Here is an 8719-nt window from a genome sequence, read left to right as displayed (position 1 = left end):
ACCAGCTCTCCTTTTTTGTCTGTAATTGTCATAATTTTTCAATTTTATTTGTAGTTTTGGCCGTAATTGTCATATTTTAGTACCCGGTATTTTTTTAGTAATTTTTCTCCTTTGCTTCCATTTTCCCGTAATTTTTCATTTAAAACTTAGTATCCGCGCATGATTATTATTTATTGCTATTATGTATTTATGTATTGCTAGCCACCTTTGCACAAACCGTTCTTCACAGCAAAGGATGGGCGAACAAGCAGAAAAGTACGCTCGGCGAAGGTGGTTAGCAAATCCCTATAAAAAAAATCTTGATTATTATTTATTGCTATTATGTATTGCTAGCCACCTTTGCACAAACCGTACTTCGCAGCAAAGGATGTGCGAACAATAAGAAAAGTACGCTCAGCGAAGGTGGCTAGCAAATCCCTATAAAAAATTCTTAAAAACATACGTCAAAAAACCGGTTGACCCGCGGGCCGGGTGCGGGTCCAAGCCCAATGACCCGTAAAATTTCTCACGTCACTTTGACCCGACCAGTTTGACCCATTTCCCCATGATTTAGAGGGAAATGATGTGATTATGAGAGTTTTTATATATAGTGTAAGTCCTTACAGTGAGTATTGGTTTTCAAAAAGTGGCTTACATCTTAGGATGATCCAAACCGTCCATTTGATGGGCCACAATGTAAGTAGGTTGTGTGCCAAAATTCATTTCCATAGGATAATTACAACCCTCCAATCGTTGTTCCTCTATAGACTGCATGGCTAGGATCATCGCATGGAAATGTGTTTTTTGGGAACATCCTATTTACGATGTGGCCCATCAATTGGACGGTTTGGATCATCCTATGGTGTAAGTTACACAGTACTTTTTTTTAATAGGGAGTGTAAGAAATATGTTTTTGGTTTGCAAGCTTTGTCACAAAATTCTTGTTACAATATATATATGGTGTAAGCCCATGTAGTGAACTATTTTTTAATAAGCCGGTACGGGTCCCCACAAAATCCCAACATACCTATCAAAAATTGGAGTGAATATTTTACCGCCTACACCATAGGATGATCCAAACCGTCCATTTGATCATTCCGAAATGATGATCGCATCCCTACAATCTATAGATAAATGACATAATTTGAAAACCCCCCAACTGTGTTGGGATCATCCTATGGAAATGATTTTTGGCATATAACCTAAGGTGTAAGTTTGTACAATCAAGTATTTTTCAAAAGAATCGTACGCCTTGTATCATAGGATGATCCAAACCGTCCATTTAATGGGCCACAATATAAATTGATTGTTCCCAAAAAATAATTACATATGATAATTCCATGCCCTTCTTTTAGAAAAATTCCTACTGTATCCTATTAGCTGGGGGCATTTAAGTCATTTTGATGCTAGAAGTTTCTCGGAATGAGAAATCATTTGAGGGTACAATCGCCAATTGCATATGAAAAGTACCGACATATGGTACCTGTCTATGACAATTACGAAAAAAAAACTACCAAAAAGAGGTTTAAACATATGACAATGACGAAAAAACTACGTTATATGACTCATTCGGGACAAGTTACAAAATATTGACGGATCCTGAGCACCTGAAGAGGAACAACAATTATGGAAACCTCTATCGATTGGAGGGCTACGATCAGCCTATGGAAATGATTTTACGGCACAACCGATTGATGTTGTGTTCCATCACATGGATGGTTGGATCAACCTATAACCCTCTATAGATCGGAGTGTTAGGATCAACCTATGAAAATTATTTTTAGGGCACAACCTATTTAGGTAGTGGCCCATCTAATGGACGGTTTGGATCATCCTATGGTACGGGCCATACCGTACATATTAACAAAGTGAGGAGTGCGATCATCAAAATACGGTGAGTAGTGCCATTATAAAATATGGCAGTGAGGATATTAGCACTATATATAATTTGAAACCATTGATGTTCTTGGATATTCCCACGAGGGTCGGGTTCAACCCGAATTTGGGTTGGGTCGGGTTAAGATTTTTCGCAAATCGAGTTGGGTTGGGAAAAAATCAACCCGAATTGGAAATCGGGTTGGGTCGGGTTGGGTTGTCAGGCAACCCGACCCGACCCGAAACCCGAATTTGGGTTCCATCTGAAGAAGTTCTGTATATGTGTTTTTCTTTTTCAACATTGAAATAGTCTCCACAGTCCACAATGGACGGTTTGGATAATCCTATGGTGCGGGCCATACCGTACTTTAATCAAGTGAGGACTGTGATCATCAAAATATAGTACTGCGGATAACATTTCCCTTTGTTAATTGTTAGTCCCTGTTTGTTTTGGATTTTGAGAACCGATTGTGAGTTAAAAACTGATTATTGGTGACTCACTATTGGTTCCCAAAATCCAAAACAACCCGGCTTGAGTTGAGGTGGTCAACAATTGGTACCATATCAAATTGGGTCAACCCGACCCAACCCAGCCCGAATTGGAAATCGGGTTGAGGAAATTGCAAATCGGGTTGGGTCAGGTTGAACCCAGCCGGGGTTGGACATCGGGTTGGGTCGGGTTGGGTTGGAAAAATGGGTTCCTCGGGTTGGCCTCAACCCGACCCGAGTTACACCCCTAACGATGACGAAAAAACTACTTTTTCTTATTCACTATGTGAGGGGCAAATTACAGAAAGTTTGATATTACGAATGCAGGACACCTATAAAAATATTGACGAATTCCGAGCACCTTAAGAGGAACAAAAATTATGGAAACCTCTATAGATTGGAGGGCTAGGATCAGCCTATGGAAATGATTTTACGGGCACAACCTATTTATGTTCTGTTCCATCACATGGACGGTTTGGATCAACCTTTGATGTGGTATGTACAATTCTTTGTCGGCCCGTGCATTGCACGGGGCCCTTGCCTTCAATGCTGCAATGTCCCTGCCATTTCACTAAGTCGGATTTATCTAGGGTACTTTCGCCATTTCACTGCTGCAATGTCCCTGCCATTTGCCATGTTATTTGTGGGAATTCTTATTTCTGTATATTTTTTATTTATCAGTCGGAAATCCTGATCAGGTGCCTATGGTTTTCAAAAGAAAATCCGTATAGACTGTATAATATCTATTCTAACTTGATTTACATTTTATTTTTATCAATCTTAGTAGGTAAAATTGTTACTAAGAGCCCAGTCTCTCCGATGGATCAAAAGCTTCGGGAAGAGTTGTGCGTGTTCTGCTGATGTTTTGAAATAGGGTTCGGAGATTTTTATCATGCTTTTTGATCTTTGGTTCTTAGAAACCGCTAGATAGCAAGATCTTGTTCGATGGTGGAAGCTGGCAATTGGAGAATTGCATGTTGATAGGTTGCTGAAATGATAGAATTAGGTTCTGCTGGATCTATCATTATGATTTGATTTTTTATAGATTCAAAACTTTATGCAGATTTGCTTAGGTTTGTGATATGTATATGATACGTTTACAGTCTTATCTCTCTGCCTCTCAAACACTCTCTAATCCTTGCAAAAAAATATCCCCTTTCTTTCAAGAAGAATGCTGAATTGAAGGGAGCCTCTGGAAAAACTCAGTTTCAGGCAAACATTCGATCCATGCCACCTCACAACATTTATTTCTTCCTCCAATAAATCAGAGAAGTTTATTTGTTCTTTCAAAGAAAATTTTTCCCTGTTTCTTCTACTAATTGATCATGTTGCCATTTCTTTGATTATTCTAATATAAAATTTCTTCTGAAATTAATAATAATTAAATTTCTTCTAAAATTAACAATAATTACGTAGTAATATTGAACAATATTTGAACAATATTTTTAAAAAGTTATACTAATTCATTAATAAATATTGAAATAAACAAATTGTAAAATACCTTAGTGGCACATGACCGCACGTGCATATTTTACTAGTTCCTAAAATAGGAAAAAATCTATAATACCGTATCTCTTGGAAAACGATCATCTTATGTAGGTGATTTTGCACGGGGTACAGCCTATTTTAGTTGGGGTCCAAAAAAAATGAAGGAATTGGGTCATCCAATAATGTGTGCCCCACGGAGTTTTCTTTGCTGCACTTGCATGCACGCGAGGAGATAGTATAAGAGCCCTTTGTATGGGAATAGACATTGTACATAAAAGAATGTGGATCTACCTATTTGGAGGATCTAAAACATTCATTTGGTGGTTTCCACCAAAAAAAATCTTCTCTATAGGTTGATCGTGACCTTCCAGTATATTTAATAATATAAAATAGCAGATTTTATAAGGTGTAACTGTGTAAGCCCTTTTTAGATCATGGCCCATCAAATGGACGGTTTGGATCATCCAAGGCCGTAGCACCAATAGCAGCCCACTTTTGACGTGGCATATATATATATATATATATATATACACACACACTAGTAAAAAACCCCGTGCGATGCACGGGCCGACAAAGAACTGTACGGACCACGTCATAGGTTGATCCAAACCGTCCATGTGATGGAACACAACATCAATACATGGTGACCGTAAAATCATTTCCATAGGCTGATCCTAGCCCTCCAATCTATAGAGGTTTCCATAATTCCTCTTAAATCGGATGGTTAAGATCACCCTATAGATTTTTTTATTAAAAACCCATAAAGGTGGGGGGTAAGATTGAAATTATGTGGCTTTAATGGGTGCCTTTGTTAAAAAGAATAAAGGAGGGGGTAGGTTGAAAATATGTGAGTTGAATGGGTGCATTTGTTAAAAAAAGTCAAAAAAAGTGATGTGTAATTCTCATAGAATTCTGCAAAAATTCAAAAAATTCTCTTCTTTTCTCTTCTGCTATATAGTATACTAGTAAAAAACCCGTGCGATGCACGGGCCGATAAAGAACTGTACGGACCACGTCATAGGTTGATCCAAACTGTCCATGTGATGGAATACAACATAAATAGGTTGTGCCCCAAAAATCATTTCCATAGGCTGATCCTAGCCCTCCAATCTATAGATGTTTCCATAATTCCTCTAAAATCGGATGGTTAAGATCACCTTATAGATTTTTTATTAAAAAACCATAAAGGAGGGGGGTAAGATCGAAATTATACGGCTTTAATGGGTGCCTTTGTTAAAAGCATAAAGGACGGGGTAGGATTGAAATTATATGAAAGGCCTCTTATACAATCCTATCTCACAATCGTTGTTTGATGTATTCTCTGAGAAGCTGTGAATAGAAATTAATTAAAACCAAATAAAATTCAAATGAACCTAAGATCAGAAAAGCTATAAAAAGAAAAATACAGACCTTGCATTTTCCATTAGAACATGCAGCTGATAAAGGGATATGGAGAAGTTGTGATTAGAAATGAAATAAAATTAAAATAAATCACAAAAGCATCTATCATTTAAAAACCGAGAAACCCCAATCATCTAACACTTCTATAATATTGCCAAGGGCTTCTTCCTCGAAAGTAACAGACAGCAAAGACACCCCAAATGTCCAGATTTACAAAGCAATAGAAATGATAATAAAATAAAACCCAGAAATAGCTTTCATTTTCAGAAACCCACAAACCCAAAACCAAGAGAAGAAATAAATGAAAACTCAAAGAGCAAAAAGAAATTAAACCAAAACCCAGTAGTATATTTCATTTTAAAACTAAACTACAACATATCCATTTTTTCAGAGGTCCATTTTGTCTTGATAGAATAGCTAATACAAAGGAAGTATTTTTCTGGCGAGAAAAGTCATGATGAAAAATGATTCAATGGCTGTGAATGGGAAAATCAAACCTGCTGATCGGAGAGAGAGATGAAGAGGATGAGATGAAGAGAGAGAGAGAGGCACGTGGAAAACAGAGAGCGTGAGATGCGTGAAGAGAGAGGCTTGAGGGGACGTATTCCTTCTATACACAGAAATACAGTGTATATCTTTCTCTTTAAAAGGAGGTATACACAGAAGCTGCATGTATATGGGGTAAGATTGAAATTATATGAGTTGAATGGGTGCATTTGTTCAAAAAAGTCAAAAAATGTGACGTGTAATTCTCACGTGATTTTCAAAAAAATCGAAAAAACTCTCCTCTTTTCATCCCAGCTTATTTTATTAGATAGAAGAACAAATGCACCCATTCAACTCATATAATTTCAATCCTACCCGCCCCTTTATGCTTTTAACAAAGGCACCCATTAAATCATATAATTTCAATCCTACCCCCTCCTTTATGCTTTTAACAAAGGCACCCATTAAAGCCATATAATTTTGATCTTACCCCCCTCCTTTATGGTTTTTTAATTAAAAAACTATAGGGTGATCTTGACCATCCGATTTAAGATAAGAGGAATTATGGAAACATCTATAGATTGGAGGGCTAGGATCGGCCTATGGAAATGATTTTTGAGGCACAACCTATTTATGTTGTGTTCCATCACATGGACGGTTTGGATCAACCTATGACGTGGTCCGTACATTTCTTTGTCGGCCCGTGCATCGCACGGGTTTTTTACTAGTATACTATATAGTAGAAGAGAATTTTTTGAATTTTTTGAAAATTCTATGAGAGTTACACATCACTTTTTTTGACTTTTTTTAACAAATGCACCCATTCAACCCACATATTTTCAATCACACCCCCTCCTTCATGCTTTTTAACAAAGGCATCCATTAAAGCCACATAATTTCAATCTCACCCCCTTCCTTTATGCTTTTTTAATAAAAAATCTATAGGGTGATCTTAACCATCCGATTGAAGAGGAATTATGGAAACCTCTATAGATTGGAGGGCTAGGATTAGCCTATGGAAATGATTTTTGGGGCACAACCTATTTATGTTGTGTTCCATCACATGGACGGTTTAGATCAACCTATGATGTGGTCTATACAATTCTTTGTTGGCCCGTGCATCGCACGGGGTTTTTTGCTAGTATATATATACATATGAGGAAACTTATGGTGAGCTAGCTTGCCCAATCACATGGGTCCCACATTTTGGGAAGTGATCCAAACCATTCATTTGCAAGGCCTTATCATAGATAGGGGGTGTACCAAAAATTAGCTCCATAGGATCATCCTAACCCCTCCATTTGTGGAGGACAAAAATGGGGCAGATTTGTGTCTGTCCATTTTTGTCCTCCACAAATGGAGGGGTTAGGATGATCCTATGGAGCTGATTTTTGGTACACCCCCCATCTATGTAAGGGACTTTCAAATGAATGGTTTGGATCATCCTAACAAAGTGGGCCCCCATGTGATTGGGCAAGCTAGCTCACCATAAGTTTGGTAAGCTCACCAACAGTTTCCTCTATATATATATATATATAGAGAGAGAGAAAATGAGAGAATTATTTGAATTTCTCCCAAAATTCTAAGAGAATTACACCTCACTTTTTTGACTTTTTTTAACAAAGGCACCCATTCAACCCACATATTTTCAATCCTACCCCCTCCTTTATGCTTTTTAACAAAGGCACCCATTAAGGCCATATAATTTCAATCCTACCCCCTTCCTTTATGCTTTTGTAATAAAAAAATGAACAAAGTCAAGTTTTTTCTTTGCAAAAATACGGATTGAGTGCATATGTTACATAATGCTACAGATTTTGTGAACATATTACATAATATTACGACTTCGGGACACATTTACAAATATTGACGAATTGCGGGCACCTTCAGAGGAACAACAATTATGGAAACCTCTGTAGATTGGAGGGCTAGGATCAGCCTATGAAAATGATTTTACGGGCACAACCTATTTATGTCGTGTTCCATCACATGGACGGTTTGGATCAACCTATGATGTGGTCCGTACAGTTCTTTGTCGGCCTGTGCATCGCACGGGGTTTTTTACTAGTAATTGTTGAAAGGAAAAGAAAACTGGTAGCCAGTTTACACGTATTCAAACCTTGTCAAAATTGACACACACATTTTTCCTGGGTAGGTTGTTCCCATTCCTATGATCTCGCTCCCAAAGATTTTTTGTCTTTTTTATTTATAGGAAAGGCTATTGATACTGGCACCACCATTTTTTAATAACTGCACAAGCTCAGCTTGTCTTTTTTAGTTGGCTAATAAGAACTTTTTAAGAACGGTAATAACCTTTGACAGCTGTTTAAATAATAAAAGACAGGATGAGTTAGTGCAATTATCGAAAGATGTTAGCGACAATATCAGTAGCCATAGGAAACGGTAAAACATTGACTAAACATATCTAAATCCCACTGAAGATTATAATAATTGTAAGCCTTTAATCATCCACTTAAGAAAATGATATCCACCCTATCTTTTCTCAATATGACACTCTTCCCTCTAATAAACAGTTTTTATTACTTTTTGAAACTTATGATAATAACCTTAAACAATTAATTAAAAAAGTTTAAGTAAAGACAGCTGTCAATATTAAAATAAGGGAGTGTTAGATGTACCATATACCCCAAAGTTGGATTTTGGTGTGACTTCAGTTGTGGGGCCCAAATTATTGGATGATCTAAACCCTTCATTCGTCCCCTCACCCTCAAGAATTAAATAAGTTCTACCTTAAAATTATCTCCATAGGATGATCCTAGCCCTTTGCTTCGTAGAGGTTTGAAATAGATGGCATAGTATTAGCAACCTCCATAAATCGGAGGGTTAGGATCATCCTACGGAGATGATTTTCTATTTAATTTGGGACCCGACAAATGGACGCTCTAGATCATTGAGTCATCTTAAATATATGTTTAGGATGCATTTGCAAACCTTAATCGGGCCCCTCTCTTTGCGGGTAAATAGAAAAGTATCAATTGAA

Source organism: Tasmannia lanceolata, unplaced genomic scaffold (assembly GCF_043159265.1).
Source record: "Tasmannia lanceolata isolate RefF3 unplaced genomic scaffold, GAP_Taslan_0.1 ptg000007l, whole genome shotgun sequence".
Lineage (NCBI taxonomy): Eukaryota > Viridiplantae > Streptophyta > Magnoliopsida > Canellales > Winteraceae > Tasmannia > Tasmannia lanceolata.
Note: the sequence above shows the minus strand (reverse complement) of the source record.